At 47.0% G+C, this 22,635-nt stretch overlaps 1 protein-coding gene and 2 pseudogenes across 2 annotated transcripts in view; 2 read left to right on the forward strand and 1 right to left on the reverse strand.

Moving 5' to 3' along the window:
* JADE3 (jade family PHD finger 3) overlaps nt 1-22,635 on the reverse strand; it is a 102,152-nt gene that overhangs the window by 72,559 nt on the left and 6,958 nt on the right. The gene's annotated exons all lie outside the window — the stretch shown is intronic.
* On the forward strand, nt 10,519-11,399 carry LOC114226892 (60S ribosomal protein L27a-like; annotated as a pseudogene).
* Nucleotides 14,400-15,967, forward strand: LOC129148733 (elongation factor 1-alpha 1-like; annotated as a pseudogene).

The following is a 22,635-nucleotide window of genomic DNA, read 5'->3' on the forward strand; positions in this document are numbered from 1 at the left end:
GCAGAGATTCTGTGCCACGTAACTCACAATAGCAAATACTTGCATAAAAGTAACTGTTGTTTACGAGTTTCTTCCTATTCAATTTCAAGATTAACAACAAAACCAAAGCAAAAAACAGCGTAGGGGGCTCTGATATATTCCCAAGTTGATGAGCTTAGTGTGGCTTGAATACTACTTTCTTTCTAGACCCATATTCCTGGCTGTGATGTGGCCTGGCCCCACAATCCCCAGAAATACTGGATGAGAGAGAAAGCCCTAATATCGTGGGAAAACGGCCAGCTCGACCACCACAATGCCTTGCAGAGACTCAGGTCTGACCCTAATCTATGAGCCCACAGCTGATTACACCCCCACCTCTGCAGCCTAACTTCTCCATCCCTCAAGTGCAAGTAAGCACGTATCCTAAGATGTCCCAGGGCAGTGGATTTATCCTTGGAAGACAGAGTCTGGTGATAAAACGCAAGACCGTAATGTTAGGAAGGGGAGAGTGTAGGGGAAAGCAGAGACAAACAGAGAAGGTTGGGGGGCGGGGAGGAGAAAAGAGTTGATGAATTAAGTCCTGGGGCGCAAAGGTTGCTGGAAAACAGCAGGAGAGAAGGAAGAAAAGGCGACAGCAGGAGAGAGAAGGCAGAGAAGGCAGAGCCAGGGCCAAGGAAAACAACAAGGTCAATGACATGCCGCCTGAGGACAAAGAACTGGCTTCCGGATGGGATTACCACCCCTGCCTTCAGAAAGGGGGCTCTGCTTTTCAGGAGGTCCTTCTGTCTTCTGCCAATAGAGTGGCTCCTCCGCGTACCCCCAGAAACTCACGTCCACGGCCCTACGTCGAACACTGCATCTCTGCCTCTATTATTTCCAAGATATAAAAACTTGGGGAGGGGAGGGTCCGAAGCATCACGTACAGTACCAATTAAGACTTTATCTCTTCCATGCAGCGCCTGGATCCAGGTAAGATGGAAGAAACACACTAACCTTTCTGTCCACCGCATGCAACTATGACATCTGTACACATGTTAGGAACTGTGTCAGGTGGATGTCGGCGGGCGGGTCAGGGAAGAATACCAAAAGGCCGTGTACAGCTGATCTGCTGGTGACATTACTGCTTTTTTCCCTCTTGTATTTTCTGGCCTGAACTCAACACAACAAAACCTGAAAGTGAGCACTGTGGTTAGAGCACATGTTCTGGCTCAGAGTGCTGTTTTTGGAAACGGGAACCACGAAAACGCAGAGACTTGGGGGGGGGGGGTGGGGGGAGGAGGGAAATCCCCTGGGTTTTTCTCTCCGTTTTCTTCCTTCTCTTATGCCCAGAAATATCCCATGATTGAGGCTGTCACAGCAGCAATAAAATTGACTGGCAGGGGGAGACTGGAGGAGTTAAAACTCTAGAAGGAGGGGGGAAAAAAACAAAACAGAAAAAACTCTAGAAGGAGAGGAACCTTCCATTCTATTTGGTGGAGCTATAGTTCCAAAAGGGCAAAGCCAAATCCCATTGTGTGTGTGTTTTTTGTCTTTTTTTTTTTTTTTTTTACTTTCTTTCTCTGCCTGCCTGCCCCTTGCACTCGAGAGGTAGTGCATCATGAAAGCGTGTGGCTTTTCACTGGAGGACCAAAAAAGCAAGTTCTAGGAAACCAGAAAGTCCCATGAAAATAACAAGGAGGGAAGAGCTCAGGAAAGCTCTTAAAGCTGCTGCACAACTCAGATCACCCCCCACCTGTGCATATGTGGATTTCATCCCAATTAGCATGTCAAAGACTCTGAGAACTGGGCTAACAGACTAACACTCAGGTCCCAGAGTGTCACACGTGGGGCAGGTCTGAATACGCTGCAAAGCAACTGAATACTCAACTGGACATTGGAGCTGCAGAAAGCTGAGTTGGAACTGGCAGTCTGAACCTAACGAGGCCAACTGACTGCTAAAACAAATATAGGGTGTGCCCCCAAATGTATATACGCACTTGGAATAATTATAAAGGCAGTGTTTATTAAGATAATTTCATTTTCAAAATTGAGCTATCAGTTGTTAAAGTGTGTACACATTTTTTGGGACACCCTGTATATCGACATTCGCCACTGAACTGAAACAAGATTCCGAGTCTAATACATAATAATCAAAATGTCCAGGATAAAATCCAAAATTACTCAGTATATAAAGCAGCACAAAAATGCCAACTCACATGGGGAAAGACAATCAACAGACACCAATAATGAGATAACACAAATGTATACATTATGTGTTAAACCAGCTATTATACAAATGCTCAAAAGAGCCATCACCAAACTTGAACACTCTTAAAAGTGAGTCCAAAGAGAAAGTATTGGCAAAGTGAAGAGGAGACATAAAGGGTAATCCAATTGAAACTTTACAAGTGGAAAATAAAATCACCAAAATGAAAAATTCACTGACAGAGTGCAACAGCACCATGGAGGAGGCAGTAAGCTTGAAAACAGGTAAACAAACCAGCCCATTTAAATAACAGAAAGAAAAAAGATGGGGGGGGGGGAGTAAAGCCTCAGGGACCTGACGGATAACAATAAAGGTTCTAATATTTGTGTAACTGGGATGCAATACGGAGAAGAAAAAGAGTGTGGTGCTAAAAAATATTTGAAGAAAAAAACAGCTGAAAATTGTTGAGAACACCAAAAATAATAAGTACAAAGAAATCCACACCCAGACACATCATAAGCAAACTGTTGAAAACTTAAGACAAAGAAACACTAACAAACAGTGCAACATTCCATTATTGACAATAGATGGGACATCTAGAAAGAAAATCAGCAAGAATATGGAAAGTTTACACACCACCACCCCAAAGTGGACCTAGCCGGCATTTGTAAAACACTTCTCTCAAGATGAGCAGCGTACACATGCTTTTTAAGTACACATAGATCATTCTCCAGGAATTGCTGGCGGGGCTGTAAAATGGTTCAGCCACCTTGGAAAACAGATGGACAGTTTCTTTAAAAAGTTAAGCCTAAATTTACCATACAACCCAGCAATTCGACTCTAGGAATCTACCCAAGAGAAATAAAAACACATGTCTACACCAGGACATGTACTTGAATGCTCACAGCATTATTTATGAGAATCAAAAATTTGAAACACCCCCAACGTCCATCCACAGCAAACAGATAATCATAATGTGGTATATACACATAACATAATACTATTCAACAATTAAAAGGAATTAATTATTGATACATGGCACAACCATGGATGAACCTAAAAAACATTTGCTATAGGAAAGAAGCCAAACACAAAAGACCATATAACATATGATTCGATTTATATGAAATGTCCACAAAATACAAATTTAGAGAGACACAAAGTAGATGAGTGTTGCTAAGGGCTGGGGGCGAGGGGGACGGAGTGAAGGCAAATGGGCACAAGGGATTTTATTGGAGTGACGGAAAGACTCTAAAACTGTGGATTATGGAGTTGGTTACATAAGTTGGTAAACTTACTAAAAAGCACTACATTTTGGGGGGGGCAGGGGGGACATCCTGTATATGTAACCTGGGAGTGGCATGGTTGCAAAAAAAAAAAAAGAGTTTGACCTCATTTCAGGGAAACAGGATTGGCCTATTACTACAATTTAGGAAAAGCAAATGTTAGCTGAAGGACAGGAATACCACAGTTTCAGAATAGGACCTGGAGGTCTCATGCTGATAACATTACATGTGAGGATCACGTCACTGAAGTCCCTGATCCAAGTCCACACAGGACCTGATCTTGTGGAGGTGGCTTGCCCTCCCACACAACTCACCCGAAGAGACAGTGTCAGGGGTGTGCTGCTCACTGTTTCCCATCAGGCTCTCGGCGCGAGGGGAGCCCTGTGCCGTGCAGTTTACACATTTCTGTTCACAATCAGTTTTCAGCTATTAAGATGGTATCAGTGGCCACGGGGTTTGAAAGAGTTCATGCAATCTGGAGTGAGGTGGCTAAATCACACAAAAATGTAATCAGGCCCTGACCGGTTTGGCTCAGTGGATGGAGCGTCGGCCTGCGGACTGAAGGGTCCTGGGTTCGATTCCGGTCAAGGGCATGTGCCTTGGTTGCGGGCACATCCCCAGTAGCGGGTGTGCAGGAGGCAGCTGATCGAAGTTTCTCTCTCATCGATGTTTCTAACTCTCTATCCCTCTCCCTTCCTCTCTGTAAAAAATCAATAAAAATATTTAAAAAAAAAAGAAAAAAAAATGTAATCAGTTGCATTTTCGCTGTATATGAAAAATGGCCATCTTGGCTTATACAAGTCCGATCTCAAAAACTAGGTGACCTGAAGTGCATCTTGAAGTATGGGCTCATCATCAGTGTGAACATAATTGGGTTTCAGAGTCCAAGTGTGAAGGCCAGCCCTGGACGAAAGTGAAGGGCATAAAATACATGACAGCGTGGAAACATGCTGAAGACAAAATAAAAAGAACAGACAAAAAACCCTGCACGTAATTCTGTATGATTGGACTATAGAGCGGCATGAAAGACTGACAAGCAGTGAGTGTGGGGAGCCAAGCCAGAGGCGGACTGTCAAGAGGGGTATGGGACTATGCTCATGGGGCACCCTTTGCTATCATATATGCTTCACATACTTTAATTCATTTCATCATACCTACGACATGATGTTAGCCACTTTTATAAAAGAGCCTCAGTGAGAGATCAGAGCGCTGAGATTTGAACCCAGGGATTGATTCACAAAGCCATACTTCCCCACTACATCATGCTACTGCCGTGCGAGGGCTGGGTGATGATTCAAGAACGCCTCTTCCCTAACTCAACAGTTAGAAATACTTCCTTTCCTGAACCCCTCATAGCAGTAAAGTCCTTATTTTATTTTAGGACACCTGTATTTCATGGCGGTAATAGACCCACGGGTGAGTATACATATAGAACTTACACATATATAGAATATACATAAGCATGCACAGTACAAAGAGATTTGTTTTCCTGTCACATAAAAGGAAGTTTCCAAGTCAAGAAAATAATTTTTTACTCTAAAAATTAGTGTGCATTGTGCATTTAAAAGTGATTGTTAAAAAAATAAATAAATAAATAAAACTGATTGTTTCTAGGAACTCTCTGATAGCTGACCCGTTTAAGCAGCTTAAATTTCAATGAGTAACAGAAATTAACTTAGGCCTATAAACATCCTTAAATGCATGAATGGTATAGATGTGGCTCATTCGGGAAGAGGTTGGGAGATAGAGTTCATGGATAACTCAATGGACTTCCAATGCCAGTGGGCACGGGAGGTCTCTAAGCCCCGAGGAAAGGCCCAGGATAGATAGGGTTAGGGATGAGGGCACTGGCAGGCTCAGCTCCAGGTCAGAGTTGGGCTTTCCTTATTTAAAAGTGACCAGTTATTTCCTCTCACTAGTCACAGCGAAATAGCCTCACAAAAGAAGCCTATTGACAGAAAGTCAATTAGGTCATTAGACTTGTAAAAAACCCAACTTAGGCCCTAACCGGTTTGGCTCAGTGGATAGAGTGTCGGCCTGCGGACTGAAAGGTCCCAGGCTCGATTCCAGTCAAGGGCATGTACCTTGGTTGCGGGCACATCCCCAGTAGGGGGGTGTGCAGGAGGCAGCTGATCGATGTTTCTCTCTCATCGATGTTTCTAACTCTCTATCCCTCTCCCTTCCTCTCTGTAAAAAATCAATAAAATATATTAAAAACAAACAAACAAACTTAGAAGCAGGAAAACACAATTTAAATGATGGTCTTTATCTCTTCTAGCCAAGAAGACTTCTCCAAGCTCCTGACACTTGGGCCTCAAGTGCTCCCAATTAACAATCTTCTTCAAATAACTAGGTAACACTTCTGGCTTTTCATTCATTCAACTTCTCCTGATCTGAAGGGCTTATTTTATTTCTTTCCCTTTATTTATTCATTTAATTTTTCCTTGGCTTTATTGAGGTATAATGACAAATAAAATTTTAATATATTTAAAAGTGCACAATGTGCCGAAACCGGTTTGGCTCAGTGGATAGAGCGTTGGCCTGCGGACTGAAAGGTCCCAGGTTTGATTCCGGTCAAGGGCATGTACCTTGGTTGCGGGCACATCCCCAGAAGGGGTTGTGCAAGAGGCAGCTGATCGATGTTTCTCTCTCATCGATGTTTCTAACTCTCTATCCCTCTCTCTTCCTCTCTGTAAAAAATCAATAAAATATATTAAAAATAATAATAAAATAAAAAAAATAAAGGTGCACAATGTGAGGATTTGATACACATATACACTGGGAAAGGATCCCCACCCCTGAGTTTAAGACATCCATCCCATCACTTCACATTCTTCTTTTTCTTTTTGTGGTGAGAACACTTAAGACCTATTATCTTAGTAATTTTCAACTATATAATACAGTAGTGTTAACTACAGCCACCAGGCTACACATTAGATTCCCAGAATTATTCATCTAATAACTGAAAGTCTGTGCCCTTTTACCAACCTCTCCATATTTCCTCATTCCCTAGTCCCTCCCTGATAACCACCATTCTACACTGTTGCTATGAGTTTGACTTTTTTTTTAGATTCTCCATATAAATCATACCATGCAGTATTTGTCTTTGTCTGGCTTATTTAACTTAGCATAATGCCCTCCAGGTTCATCAATGTTGTCACAAATGGCAGGATTTCCTCAAGGGCTAATTTTAAAAGTAGAGACAATGGCTCAGCCTGCGTGGTTCAGAGGTTGAGCATTGACTTATAAACCAGGAGGTCACGGTTTGATTCCTGGTCAGGGCACATGCCTGAGTTGTGGGCTCGATCCCCAGTAGGGGGCGTGCAGGAGGCAGCCAATCCATGACTCTCATCATTGATGCTTTTCTCTCTCTATCTCTCTCTCCCTCTCCCTTCCTCTCTGAAATTAATAAAAAAAATATAAGTTGTCAAGCTAATTCAGAATATTTATAAATACCAGTTGTTAGTGAACCATGTTTTAATCTGCTCTTCCTGTCTCTCAGGATGTTTCAAATTTGTATGTATTTAATACTCAGTGGTCTTGTAGATGACTTTGTATTAATGTAAAAAAGATCCACTCTTTTGTTTGAATCCATTTTAAATCCTTTGCGTGCTGGCTGACAGGGCAGACTGAGACCCTCCATGTTCAGTCTGGACCATTGTAAATCAATGATTGACAATGAGTAGTAGAGGAACCTGCTTGGAGCGGTATGAAGTGAGGATGGAGGGCAGAGCAATGCCTAGTGCCTGGAACACACTGCCCATTGGCTGAATTTGTTGATTTGATTATGCTGCTCACTAGTGTAAAAAGGAAAGTGTTAAAATAAAACCTGTTAGGGAAAACGAGGCTCTATCACAGGGGTCCTCAAACTTTTTAAACAGGGGGGCCAGTTCACTGTCCCTCAGACCGTTGGAGGGCCGGACTATAGTTTAAAAAAAACAACTATGAACAAATTCCTATGCACACTGCACCTATCTTATTTTGAAGTAAAAAAACAAAACGGCAAAAACACCCGCATGTGGCCCGCGGGCCGTAGTTTGAGGACGCCTGCTCTATCACAATGAGCTGCATTATATTTTGCCAAAGCTATTAGATTTCTGAGGCAGTTGGTAGTTTATCAATGTTTATTGCTCCAATAGTTATTTTACGGCCATTACTAGCAACAGCGGATTAGAGCAATAGTGTTTGACAGGAAAGAAGGGCCTGGTGTGGGTCTGTTTGCTCTGGATCACCCAAAACAAAGATTCCTAATGTCATCCTAATAGAGAGGACAATCACATGATGGAAGGAACATCAGTTTCTCATTTTGTGAGAGGAGCTCTAGAAAGCCTTTCTGCAGTGTTCTTGAGCACCCACCCAACCTGCAGAGGTATCCAGGTTCTGTTCCTGGGAAGACCTCCTCAGGTATCAGTATGACCACAGTATTTCAAGGTGCTGATACAGCATTAAAAGCAGCAGTCAGGAGTGAATTTCAGGGCTTTTGTGTAGGATGGGGCATGATCCACAGGCCATGTTGTAGGTTGTTTGGGTGTCAAAACATAATTTTCAAAATTAAAAACATGACTCACATACAAATACAGAATGAATTCCTGGTAAATACTAATTTATAAGTGAGAGAACCAGCAGGATGTAAGACTGATTCAAAGAGTACTTGAGAGATTCAGTATATATAGGAACTGAAAGTAATGCTACTATGATAGCTAAATTAGATGCCCTATAGGACAGTTAATCTAAATCCTTAGGATTATTTCATCTACCAAACAGAAATTTATACAACTTTTTAAGACAAAGACATGTAATTTCACATGTCACTTCAAGAATCTGGACCCTAATCATCTATACTAATAAAAGGGTAATATGCTAATTAGACCAGATGTCTTCCGGACATCCTTCCAGTCAAAGCCACAACAGCTGCAATGTCCAAGGGCCAGCAGCCATGGCTCTGAGGGACGATCCACCGCTGCAGTCCCTTTTGCAAAGGCTGTGGGAGAAGGTGCTGCAGGAGAAGGCAGAAGGGAGAAGGCAGAAGGGAGAAGGCAGCGCTACCAGAGAAGGGAGAAGGCCAGCACCACGTGAGAAGGGAGAAGGTGAGAAGGCTGGCACCGCAGGAGAAGGGAGAAGATGGCAGTTAGGCAGTTAGGGGGATCAGGCCAGGAAGGGAGAGCAGTTAGGCACATAGGGGGATCACGCTGGCAGGGGAGAGCAGTTAGGGCAATCAGGCCGGCAGGGGAGAGCAGTTAGGGGGATCAGGCAGGCAGGCAGGTGAGCGGTTAGGAGCCAGTGGTTCCGGATTGTGAGAGGGATCCCAGATTGGAAAGGGTGCAGGCTGGGCTGAGGGACTCCCTGCCCCCATGAACTAATTTTGTGCACCGGGCCTGTAGTCTATATATATAAAAGCCTAAGTGACTGTCCAACATCCACACGTAGCTATGACGTGCAATGACCACCAGGGGGCCAACACTCCCACCAGTAGCTATGATGTGCACTGACCACCAGGGGGCAGACGCTCAACACAGGAGCGGAAACCACAGGCATGGAAACATAGAACAGACTGATGAATCTCAGAGGGAAGGGAGGAGGGGGGATGAGATTAACCAAAGATCTTATATGCATACTAGAGGCCCCATGCACCAATTTGTGTACTGGTGGGGTCCCTCGGCCTGGCCTGCGGGGATCAGGCCGAAACATGCTGTCTGACATCCCCCAAGGGGTCTCAGATTTTGAGAGGGTGCAGGCCAGGCTGAGGGACCCCACTGGTGCACAAATCCATGCACAGGGCCTCTAGTTACTAAATGAGCCAAGCAAAGATGCAATTCCCTAGAGAACTAAATAATCCTTGGGAGGGCCTCTCAGTCAATGCTCCAGTATGACAATAAAAGGACCTTTGATCATTCTTTTGTATTATTTTTAAGTTTTAAGTAATTTCTATTAACAAGAGGGCTAGTGGTTTATTTATACCTGAGTCTAAGTCTTTGGAAGTAAAAATTCTAGGGGGCCAGCCTTTAGAATAGTGTGGTAGCATTTATATATTTTACTTTATGCAAGTGTTCCAAAATAGTCATTTATGTATCTTTCAAACCAATCACAGGATCTTAGAAACCACCTGAGTGTATATTATGTGCAAATTTATTTTCAAAGTGTCAGATTTCTTTTCTCACAGTAACATGCTACCTATATATTTAGAGCCACATTTATCAAATAAATGAATATCTTCAGCAAAGTTGCTCTAAAGTATATCTTAATTTAAAAATTTATACACAGTATATTTACTCTTTTTTATGTATAGTTTCAAGTTTTGACAGATGTGCACGAATGTAATTACCACCACAAACAAGTTACAGGATAATTCTAAGCATAATTGTTTTTTAAATTTCAATTAATCAATATGTATTTATTTACAAGTAACAACCATTTCATTTGCTCACAATTCTGTGGGTCAGCAACTTGAGCTAGAATCAGCCAGGTCATTCTTCTGCTGTCTTTCCTACAGTCCCCCATGTGGTTACAAAGTCACCTGGCAATGTGACTGGGGCTGAATATTCTAAGATGGCCTCACTCATATGTCTGATGATTGGCTGCTGACTGGCCTCTCTCTCCACATCATCTCTCTTCCTCCAGCAGGCTAGCTGGGGCTTCTTCCCATTGGTGCTTTGGGGTCCCCAGGTTGCAAGAGGAAAGCTACAAGACTTCTTGAGACCTAGGCTCAGAAGTCACCCAGAATTTCACTACATTTTATTGGCCAAAGCAAGTTATAAGCACAATCCAAATTAAAGGAATACACAGACTCTACCTCTTGACAGGAAGAGCTGCAGAGTCACACTGTTACAGGGGTGTACACACAGAGATGAAAGGACTTTGTGGCCGTCAGGCACTCTATCACACCACCCCGTTTGGAAAAAGGAGTGTTGAGTACATTTAGATCTGTGGGCCTTCAGAGATGGAATGAACCACTGAGGTGAAAATAAAAATGAGCTTTTTCAGCAGCGGGTCCTGAGGAATGTGCAGATGGAAGAAACCCAGGGGAATGCGGAGAACTCCAGGCAGAGGCAGTTCAGACAGAGTGGCAGGATGACTTCCGGTATGTTTAGACTCCAGTGAATGTATGCTTGGGTGGAGTGGATAGAGAAGAGGATCTGAGAAGGAAGAGGTAGAAATGGTGGGAAAGATGATGATTGGGTGTGGGGGGCATTCACTGCTAGACTCTTGGGAGTACAGATACCACCTCTATGCAGTAGGTTCCAGGGGTCAGTGGTGGCCTGGTGGCAGGAGTGGAGATGGTACAGAGAAGAGGCCTTTAGCGCCTGCGCCTTTATGGACAGCACTCTGGAAGGAACTTGAGTTGGATGTGGCTTGTAGTGACACACAAATCATGGCAAGAAGCAGACTAGAGACCGTTTCCCTAAAGGCAAGTGACTACATGGATTCTCCTCAAGGACATAATTGGAGCCTGACAGGCAGGTTTATTTAGAAGTATAAAACATGTTTCTTCTCCTCTTGCATCTCAGCCACCGACAGGCCATCCAGACTGACGAAGACCCGAAAACTTCGGGGCCACGTGAGCCACGGCCGCATCGGCAAACACAGGAAGCACCCAGGGGGCCTCGGTAATGCTGGTGGCTTGATCATCACAGGATCAACTTGGACAAATATCACCCAGGCTACTTCGGGAAAGTGGGTAAGAGATATCACCACTTAAAGAGGAAGCAGAGCTTCTGCCCAACTGTCAACCTCGATAGGCCGTGGACCCTGGTCAGGGAGCAGACACGGGTAAATGCTGTCAAGAGCAAGACTGGAGCTGCCCCTATCACTGATGTGGTGTGATCGGGCTACTACAACGTTCTGGGGAAGGGCAAGCTCCCAGAGCATCCTGTCATTGTGAAGGCCAAGGTCTCAGCAGAAGAGCCGAGGAGATGAAGGGTGTTGGTGGGGCCTGTGTCCTGGTAGCTTGAAGCTACATGGAAGGAAGTTCATTAAAATGTCCACAAGTTAGCCCTAGCTGGTTTGGCTCAGTGGATAGAGTGTCAGCCTGCAGACTGAAGGGCCCCAGGTTCGGTCCCGGCCAAGGGCACATGCCTGGGTTGTGGGCTTGGTCCCCAGTGGGGGGCGTGCAGGAGGCAGCCGATCGATGGTTCTCTCTCATCATTGATGTTTCTATCTCTCTATCCTCCTTTCCTCTCTGAAATCAATAAAAATATATTTTTTAAAAATGTCCACAAGTTAAAAAAAAGTTTATTCTGGATTTAAGTTGGTTATCCTACAGAGAGTTCAACTTAGGCTCATAATACACACACACACATACACACCTACACACACCCACACACCCACCCACACACACACACACACACACACACACACCCTCTCCTGTATATGATGCAGGAGTTTCATATGAGACAAATAGGATACAACTGTTTATAGTCAAAGTTTGTCTATATTTGAAAGTAAATTCCTAGTCCTCTTCAACATTATAAGTGGACAAGGAATCATGGGAAAGCTAGGAACCATGATGGAGCCAGGGAAAAGCTGCCTGCAGCTCTGACTGCAGCCTCCACTGTGAAGCCATGCTCTGCCCAGGCAGACTGTTCAGCCACACCTTTCACAACAGCATGGCAAAGCCCCCGTTTCCTTTAGACAGCCTGCGAAATGCGTGTTTCTCTTACAGACTATGGCTTTCCACAGTCCCCGTGTGGCCATTAGAACATGCTACATGCTATTTTTAAACCCAAAATGATAACTGATGTTTAGCGGGCCAATTAAATATCAGGCAGCAATTTTTGCAGGCATTTGTGGGAGATAGGAGGAAGAGAATTTAAGGGTGTCCTACCAATCAGGAGTGATAGTTGAGTTGTAAGCCTTCAGGCCATGTGTAGACAAAACAGGTCACAGAGGGAGGAAGTATGGCCTGAGGTGCCAAAGTTGATTGGAAAAGATAGGACTTAATGAGGGAACATGGAATCGGATATGGCATCCAAATGAGTGGGGTGTGGGAGGAGAGGAGTCTCCTGAGCTGGAATTCGCAGGAATTGGTTCAGGTAGGGTTAACAGGGCAGAAGAAAGGAAGGATGTTCCCACTGTGAGGAAAGGCTCCAGGTAAACCTCAGCGTTGGACTGTTGGTGGCATTGGGGGAGAGGAAGGCGGCGGTAAGGAAGCAGTTCAAAGATGGCATCCCAGATTGTGTGCTCAAAACTTCCCGCCCCACCCAGTTTCCCCTGGAATCCCAGGTGAAGAACTGTCCTCAGCTGATGGCTTGAGTCATGGGAGAACATTACAAAACAACTCACCTAACGGAAAAGAACGGACATTTAGGTTCCTCTTTCCACATGCTGGGTCTCAGCCATTGCCTAGGAGGCGAACAGGTAGCCCTTTCTGCATACTTTATGGGCCAGAGAGACATTCTCTGGGGGAAAACACATACCTTGATACTTGCTCAGACCAAGCTAGACCATACCACATAGCAGTTATGCAAGAAAGGGAACTAATGACACAGTACTCTAGGGAGAGATTTGACTGGGCATGTTGAACTTTTGCAATTCTCTCCTCAAAGTCCTCCTCAAAACTGGGAGGCTTCCTGTAAAAAGATGTGTTTAAGATGGGATCTGAGAAATTGCAGAAGGTTCATCCTGGGGGCTCCATGAAATCATGCCTCATCAAGTGTCCTCATCAGCTGGCTTTAAAGAGGTGTACAAATGACATGCAGTGATTATACAAATCACTTCTTTTGTAAGAAAGGTGCTCAGGCTTATACACTTGAGGAGTGTCAAGCCTGGTGCTTGATTACAGTGTTAGTTGTTTCTGAGCTACTATTTGCCGTTTCTTGATGAAATATAGCAATATACTAATTTTTGGTGAACATGGTTTTTTAATACTGGGAGGGCAAGTAAAACCATCAAAATTGGAAATCTGGTCCAACCTTTAGATGTTATATAGGACTCCCATACATTCACATCCCTAAACTTTTTCACCTTCGAGGGCAATTCCTGAAATCCACCTCCCCCGCAGACAGCATGCTTTGAATCCAATACAACAATCCCAGTGATTAGTATTATCAACTTCATTCTATAGATGAGGAAATGGAGGCACAAAGAGGTTCAACTCACTCAGGGTTGCATAGCTAGTAAGAAGCAAACACGGTATTCAAGCAACTTGGGTCTCTGCTACTCTATCCATTCTAGCATTCAAACTCTAGCTAACTAGTTTTACCATAAATGGTAGTGTAATCATATAGCAATCTCACTCTCAGGTAATTACTGTACACTTGTACATGAATTTTTATAGCAGCTCTGCTTATAATTATCAAAAACTGGTAACGACCCCAATGTGGTACGTTCATACAATGGAATACAACAACAATAAAAAAGGAACAAACCATTGATATACACACCTTGGATACTCTCAAAAGCATTACGCTGAGTGAAAAAAAGCAAGACTAAAAAGATGACACAGTCTGACTCTATGTGACATCCTCAGAGTGACAAACTATAGTGACGGAGCACAGATCAGTGACTCCTAAGGTTTGGGGTGGGAAGAGAGTGTGATTAGAGGTAGCACAAAGGAGTTTTTTTGGAGTGATGTAACTGCTTTCTACTGTAACTTTGGTGTTAAGTTACAGTGATCTCTACGTATATCAAAATCCACAGAACTATACTCACACCCCAAAATCAATTTTATTGTATAATAATATTAAAAAGAGGCAATAGCTCATCTTCTTTTTAGTCAGTATTCATTTTTGTATTTTCCATTTACTCACAGGAGACTTTTACAGTTCTACCTACTACTGACAACAGTTTTCAGATTTAAAAATTAAGAGAGTTACACTAAAATGTGAAGCAAAAAGCCATTATCAGGCTATAATTCAATGATGACAGTTACCTCCTTAAACAAACACTCCTTAGCTTTTCCCCAACGGGTTTGCTGCCAGAACACAGGTGTGAAAACCACCACTAAATCTAAGCCAAAATGGGAGAAGAAAAGACTCTTATCAACATCATGGTCACTGGACATGTAGATTTGGGCAAGGCCACCACTACTAGCCATTTGATCTACAAAGGTGGTGGGATCAACAAAAGAACCACCAAAAATATAAATAAAAATGAGAAGGTGGCTGCTGAGATGGGAAAGGGCTCCTTCAAGTATGCCTGGGTCTTGGATAAACTGAAAGCTGAATGTGACTGAGGTATCACCATTGATATTTCCCTGTGGAAATTGGAGACCAGCAAGTATTATGTGACCATCATTGATGCCCCAGGGCACAGAGATTAAATAAAAAAACATGGTTTCCCTGGCCGGTTTGGCTCAGTGGATAGAGCATCGGCCTGCGGACTGAAGGGTCCCAGGTTCGATTCCGGTCAAGGGCATGTACCACGGTTGTGGGCACATCCCCAGTAGGGAGTGTGCGGGAGGCAGCTGATCGATGTTTCTCTCTCATCAATGTTTCTAACTCTCTATCCCTCTCCCTTCCTCTCTGTAAAAATCAATAAAGTATATTAAAAAAAACACAAAAACATGGTTACAGGCGCATCTCAGGCAGACTGTGCTGTCCTGATTGTTGCTGCTGGTGTTACGGAATTTGAAGCGGGTATCTCCAAGAATGGGCAGACCCATGAGCATGCCCTTCTGACTTAACTGATTGTTGGTGTTAACAAAATGGATTCCACTGAACCACCCTACAGCCTGAAGAGATACAAGGAAATTGTTAAAGAAGTCAGCACCTACATTAAGAAAACTGGCTAAAAGCCTGACACAGTAGCATCTGTGCCAATTTCTGGTTGGAATGTGACAACACTAACGTGCCCTGGTCCAAAGGATGGAAAGTCACCTGTGAAGATGGCAATGCCCCTGGAACCATGCTGCCTGACGCTCTGGATTGCATCTTGCCACCAACTCGTCCAATTGACAAGCCCTGTGTCTGCCTCTCCAGGATGTCTACAAAACTGGTGGTATTGGTTCTGTTCCTGTGGGCTGAGTGGAGACTGGTCCTCAAACCTAGCATGGTGGTCACCTTTGCTCCAGTCAACGTTACAACGGAAGTAAATAGAGTCTGCTGAGATGGACCAGGTAGTTCTGAGTGTCGCTCTTCCTGGGGACCATGTGGGCTTCAATGTCAAGAACGTGTCTGTCAAAGATGGTCATCATGGCAATGTGGCTGGTGACAGCAAAAATGACCCACCAATGGAATAGCTGGCTTCACAGCTCTGATAATTATCCTGAGCCAACCAGGCCAAATCAGCGCCTATATACTAGTACAGCTGTGCTGGATTGTCATAAAGCTCACATAGCTTGTGAACCCGCTGAGCTGAAGATGACGGATCATCATTCTGGGCAAAAGCTTATACTGCCATCGTCTATGGCTCCTGGCAAGCCCATGCGTGTTGCGAGTTTCTCTGACTACCCTCCTCTGGGCCATTTGGCTGTTGGTGACATGAGACAATTGCTCTGGGTGTCATCAAAGCAGTGGACAAGAAGGCGGCTGGAGCTGGCCAAGTCACCAAGTCTGCCCAGAAAGCTCAGAGGGCTAAATGAATATGATCCCCCAAGACCGTCACCCCAGTCTGAACCAGTGGTGGAAGAACTTGGCTCAACTGGCCATTTAAGTTTAACAGCAAAAGACTGGTTAATGGTTTTTAAGTTATTCGTTTTTAAAACCAGTACTTTTGAATGGAAACAACTTGACCAAAAATCTGTCACAGAATTTGCAGACCCATTAAAACAAAGTTTAATGAGAAAATAAATAGATAGTCCTTATAAGTGAAATGAATTTGAGTGCTTATCCTCTGAAAAAGAGAAGTATTTCAGCAATAATAGATGGCATTATATCTGACATCACAATTTGCATAGTAAACCAAAAATAAGTCATCTGAATTAATCCTGGGATGTAGAATGTGATGGAATGAGGATGTCATAAGAGTTACATGGACAACCATGGCTCTTTCTACAAATTTTCAAGTTTTACTAGAATGCATTCTTGTAGCTCTAGTGTAATTTAAAAAAATTTTTTAATCCTTCTAGGTTGAAATGGAGATATTTCCCAAGTTGCAATATCCTTCCATCCACGGGGTTCCCATTGCCATTGGGAATCCCTTGGTTACCACACTACCAGGCAAGGCTTGTATTCAGTTGAGTACAACACCTAGTGCCTCACACACAGTACAGTGGGCATTCAACAAATATTTGCTAAAATGAATTGCATCTGGAAAAGTGAGGAATAAAAATGACAAACATGTGGCCACTAACAAAACCTATCATCTGGGAAGACTCTAATTTTGAGTGAGGCAAATTATTACTGAGCGATAACAATGGACTCAATAATTACAAAGGCATACACAGAATCGTGGAAGAGAGCGAGGCAAACATTAACATACTGGCAGTGGTGTAGGAGTTATTAAAGCCTAAAACAGGCAGGACCCAAACCAGAATCTATTATTCCTGGCTTTCTAGACATCTATAATAGTAAAAGAATAATATGCTAATTAGACTGGACGTCCTTCCGGACAACCTTCTGGATGAAGCTGGGGCTGTGAGGGCCGAGACAGCCGCCGCAGTTGCCTTGGACCAAGGCAAGCCGCTGCGGCTGCAAGGGCAGAGCCCTGTGAACCAATTTCGTGCATCGGGCCGCTAGTAAAATCCTAATATTCTAAGGGGGGGGGGGGAGAAAATTACGGGGAAAATTGACTTGTATTGAGTTTTATGGGCCTTTCACTGCATTAGAAATTGATGTAAATTAAAACTTACTTTAAGACTCAGGTTTCAGCTCTAATATGTGAAGCACTGGGAAACCATCACTCCCACCCTCCCAAGAAAAAAGCTACACAAACTTCTTGGACCTGTCAGGGAACTGAGGCCACAGGGCAAACCACCATCTTCATACTGAAGAGCCAGGTGCCTGCACACATGATCTGAACATGGAAACTGGTAAGAAGATTAAACTAGAAATTCTGATAAATTACTAAAGGCCCAAGTACAAGATATCATGAGAGTAATGAGCTCCTGGAGTTCACACCGACGGGGTATTTCCATGTTCTTACAAGTTTTTCCTACAGGAAGCCCACCAGGTTCTTACAGGGAGGATAGAGAAAACCCCAGAGAAAGCTTTGACGCTCTCCCCTCCCGGCCTGATCCCCCTAACTGCTCTACCCTCCTGGCCTGATCGCCCTAACTGCCTAACTGCTCGCCCCTCCTGGCCTGATCCCGCTAAGTGTCTCTAACTGCTCTCCCCTCCTGGCCTGATCCCCCTAACTGCTCTCCCCTCCTGGCCTGATCGCCCTAACTGCCTAACTGCTCGCCCCTCCTGGCCTGATCCCGCTAAGTGTCTCTAACTGCTCTCCCCTCCTGGCCTGATCCCCCTAAGTGTCTCTAACTGCTCTCCCCTCCTGGCCTGATCCCCCTAAGTGCCTAACTGCTCTCCCCTCCTGGCCTGATCCCCCTAAGTGTCTAACTGCTCTCCCCTCCTGGCCTGATCCCCCTAAGTGTCTCTAACTGCTCTCCCCTCCTGGCCTGATCCCCCTGTCTCTAACTGCTCTCCCCTCCTGGCCTGATCCCCCTAACTGCTCACCCCTCCTGGCCTGATCCCCCTAAGTGTCTAACTGCTCTCCCCTCATGGCCTGATCCCCCTAACTGCTCACCCCTCCTGGTCTGATCCTCCTAAGTGTCTCTAACTGCTCTCCCCTCCTGGCCTGATCCCCCTAAGTGTCTCTAACTGCTCTCCCCTCCTGGCCTGATCCCCCTAAGTGTCTCTAACTGCTCACCCCTCCTGGCCTGATCCCCCTAAGTGTCTCTAACTGCTCTCTCCTCATGGCCTGATCCCCCTAACTGCTCTCCCCTCCTGGCCTGATCCCCCTAACTGCTCTCCCCTCCTGGCCTGATCCCCCTAAGTGTCTCTAACTGCTCTCCCCTCCTGGCCTGATCCCCCTAAGTGTCTCTAACTGCTCTCCCCTCCTGGCCTGATCCCCCTAAGTGTCTCTAACTGCTCTCCCCTCCTGGCCTGATCCCCCTAACTACTCGCCCCTCCTGGCCTGATCCCCCTAAGTGTCTAACTGCTCTCCCCTCCTGGCCTGATCCCCCTAAGTGCCTAACTGCTCTCCCCTCCTGGCCTGATCCCCCTAAGTGTCTCTAACTGCTCTCCCCTCCTGGCCTGATCCCCCTAAGTGTCTCTAACTGCTCTCCCCTCCTGGCCTGATCCCCCTAAGTGTCTCTAACTGCTCTCCCCTCCTGGCCTGATCCCCCTAAGTGTCTCTAACTGCTCTCTCCTCATGGCCTGATCCCCCTAAGTGTCTCTAACTGCTCTCCCCTCCTGGCCTGATCCCCCTAAGTGTCTCTAACTGCTCTCTCCTCATGGCCTGATCCCCCTAAGTGCCTAACTGCTCTCCCCTCCTGGCCTGATCCCCCTAAGTGTCTAACTGCTTTCCCCTCCTGGCCTGATCCCCCTAAGTGCCTAACTGCTCTCCCCTCCTGGCCTGATCCCCCTAAGTGTCTCTAACTGCTCTCCCCTCCTGGCCTGATCCCCCTAAGTGTCTCTAACTGCTCTCCCCTCCTGGCCTGATCCCCCTAAGTGTCTCTAACTGCTCTCCCCTCCTGGCCTGATCCCCCTAAGTGTCTCTAACTGCTCTCCCCTCCTGGCCTGATCCCCCTAAGTGTCTCTAACTGCTCTCCCCTCCTGGCCTGATCCCCCTAAGTGTCTCTAACTGCTCTCTCCTCATGGCCTGATCCCCCTAAGTGCCTAACTGCTCTCCCCTCCTGGTCTGATCCCCCTAAGTGTCTCTAACTGCTCTCCCCTCCTGGCCTGATCCCCCTAAGTGTCTCTAACTGCTCTCCCCTCCTGGCCTGATCCCCCTCCCTGCTCTCCCCTCCTGGCCTGATCCCCCTAAGTGTCTCTAACTGCTCTCTCCTCATGGCCTGATCCCCCTAAGTGTCTAACTGCTCTCCCCTCCTGGCCTGATCCCCCTAAGTGTCTCTAACTGCTCTCTCCTCCTGGCCTGATCCCCCTAAGTGTCTCTAACTGCTCTCCCCTCCTGGCCTGATCCCCCTAAGTGTCTCTAACTGCTCTCCCCTCCTGGCCTGATCCCCCTAAGTGTCTCTAATTGCTCTCCCCTCCTGGCCTGATCCCCCTAAGTGTCTCTAACTGCTCTCTCCTCCTGGCCTGATCCCCCTAAGTGTCTCTAACTGCTCTCTCCTCATGGCCTGATCCCCCTAACTGCTCTCCCCTCCTGGCCTGATCCCCCTAAGTGTCTAACTGCTCTCCCCTCCTGGCCTTATCCCCCTAAGTGTCTCTAACTGCTCTCCCCTCCTGGCCTGATCCCCCTAAGTGTCTCTAACTGCTCTCCCCTCCTGGCCTGATCCCCCTAAGTGTCTCTAACTGCTCTCCCCTCCTGGCCTGATCCCCCTAAGTGTCTCTAACTGCTCTCCCCTCCTGGCCTGATCCCCCTAAGTGTCTCTAACTGCTCTCCCCTCCTGGCCTGATCCCCCTAACTGTCTCTAACAGCTCTCTCCTCATGGCCTGATCCCCCTAAGTGTCTAACTGCTCTCCCCTCCTGGCCTGATCCCCCTAAGTGTCTAACTGCTCTCCCCTCCTGGCCTGATCCCCCTAAGTGTCTCTAACTGCTCTCCCCTCCTGGCCTGATCCCCCTAAGTGTCTCTAACTGCTCTCCCCTCCTGGCCTGATCCCCCTAAGTGTCTAACTGCTCTCCCCTCCTGGTCTGATCCCCCTAAGTGTCTCTAACTGCTCTCTCCTCATGGCCTGATCCCCCTAAGTGTCTAACTGCTCTCCCCTCCTGGCCTGATCCCCCTAAGTGTCTCTAACTGCTCTCCCCTCCTGGCCTGATCCCCCTAAGTGTCTCTAACTGCTCTCCCCTCCTGGCCTGATCCCCCTAAGTGTCTCTAACTGCTCTCCCCTCCTGGCCTGATCCCCCTAAGTGTCTCTAACTGCTCTCCCCTCCTGGCCTGATCCCCCTAAGTGTCTCTAACTGCTCACCCCTCCTGGCCTGATCCCCCTAAGTGTCTCTAACTGCTCTCCCCTCATGGCCTGATCCCCCTAACTGCTCTCCCCTCCTGGCCTGATCCCCCTAAGTGTCTAACTGCTCTCCCCTCCTGGCCTGATCCCCCTAAGTGTCTCTAACTGCTCTCCCCTCCTGGCCTGATCCCCCTGTCTCTAACTGCTCTCCCCTCCTGGCCTGATCCCCCTAAGTGTCTCTAACTGCTCTCCCCTCCTGGCCTGATCCCCCTAAGTGTCTAACTGCTCTCCCCTCCTGGCCTGATCCCCCTAAGTGTCTCTAACTGCTCTCCCCTCCTGGCCTGATCCCCCTAAGTGTCTCTAACTGCTCTCCCCTCCTGGCCTGATCCCCCTAAGTGTCTCTAACTGCTCTCCCCTCCTGGCCTGATCCCCCTAAGTGTCTCTAACTGCTCTCCCCTCCTGGCCTGATCCCCCTAACTACTCGCCCCTCCTGGCCTGATCCCCCTAAGTGTCTAACTGCTCTCCCCTCCTGGCCTGATCCCCCTAAGTGCCTAACTGCTCTCCCCTCCTGGCCTTATCCCCCTAAGTGTCTCTAACTGCTCTCCCCTCCTGGCCTGATCCCCCTAAGTGTCTCTAACTGCTCTCCCCTCCTGGCCTGATCCCCCTAAGTGTCTCTAACTGCTCTCCCCTCCTGGCCTGATCCCCCTAAGTGTCTCTAACTGCTCTCCCCTCCTGGCCTGATCTCCCTAAGTGTCTCTAACTGCTCTCCCCTACTGGCCTGATCCCCCTAAGTGTCTCTAACTGCTCTCCCCTCCTGGCCTGATCCCCCTAAGTGTCTCTAACTGCTCTCTCCTCCTGGCCTGATCCCCCTAAGTGTCTCTAACTGCTCTCCCCTCCTGGCCTGATCCCCCTAAGTATCTCTAACTGCTCTCCCCTCCTGGCCTGATCCCCCTAACTACTCGCCCCTCCTGGCCTGATCCCCCTAAGTGTCTCTAAGTGCTCTCCCCTCCTGGCCTGATCCCCCTAACTACTCGCCCCTCCTGGCCTGATCCCCCTAAGTGTCTCTAACTGCTCTCCCCTCCTGGCCTGATCCCCCTAAGTGCCTAACTGCTCTCCCCTCCTGGCCTTATCCCCCTAAGTGTCTCTAGCTGCTCTCCCCTCCGGGCCTGATCCCCCTAAGTGTCTCTAACTGCTCTCCCCTCCTGGCCTGATCCCCCTAAGTGTCTCTAACTGCTCTCCCCTCCTGGCCTGATCCCAAGTGTCTCTAACTGCTCTCCCCTCCTGGCCTGATCCCCCTAAGTGTCTCTAACTGCTCTCCCCTCCTGGCCTGATCCCCCTAAGTGTCTCTAACTGCTCTCTCCTCATGGCCTGATCCCCCTAACTGCTCTCCCCTCCTGGCCTGATCCCCCTAAGTGCCTAACTGCTCTCCCCTCCTGGCCTGATCCCCCTAAGTGTCTAACTGCTCTCCCCTCCTGGCCTGATCCCCCTAAGTGTCTAACTGCTCTCCCCTCCTGGCCTGATCCCCCTGTCTCTAACTGCTCTCCCCTCCTGGCCTGATCCCCCTAAGTGCCTAACTGCTCTCCCCTCTTGGCCTGATCCCCCTAAGTGTCTCTAACTGCTCTCCCCTCCTGGCCTGATCCCCCTAAGTGTCTCTAACTGCTCTCCCCTCCTGGCCTGATCCCCCTAAGTGTCTCTAACTGCTCTCCCCTCCTGGCCTGATCCCCCTGTCTCTAACTGCTCTCCCCTCCTGGCCTGATCTCCCTAAGTGCCTAACTGGTCTCCCCTGCCAGCCTGATCACTCTAACTGTTCTTCCCTGGCAGCATGATCCCCCTGCCTAACTGCTCTCCCCTCCTGGCCCAATCGCCCTAACTACCTAACTGTCACTTTCTTTCCTCTCCCTTCTCCTGAGGTGCTGGCCTTCTCACCTTCTCCCTTTCTTTCGTGGTCCTGGCCTTCTTCGTCCTCCTGCAGTGCAGCCCTCTCCCTTATGCCTTCTCCTGTGGCGCCTTCTCCCGTGGCCTCTGCAAAAGGGACCGTGGCGCTGGACCAGCCTTCACAGCCACGGCTGCCAGCCTTTGGCTATTGCAGCTTCTGTGGCTTTGTCTGGAATGACGTCCAGAAGGACATCCAGAAGATGTCCACCCTAATTAGCATATTACTTATTTATTAGTACAGATGTTAAAGACTATTGGAAAAAGTAGCCAAATGCAAAACCAGATGTACAATTTCAAAGAGATAGAAAGT

Source organism: Eptesicus fuscus, chromosome 1 (genome assembly GCF_027574615.1).
Source record: "Eptesicus fuscus isolate TK198812 chromosome 1, DD_ASM_mEF_20220401, whole genome shotgun sequence".
Classification (NCBI taxonomy): Eukaryota; Metazoa; Chordata; class Mammalia; order Chiroptera; family Vespertilionidae; genus Eptesicus; species Eptesicus fuscus.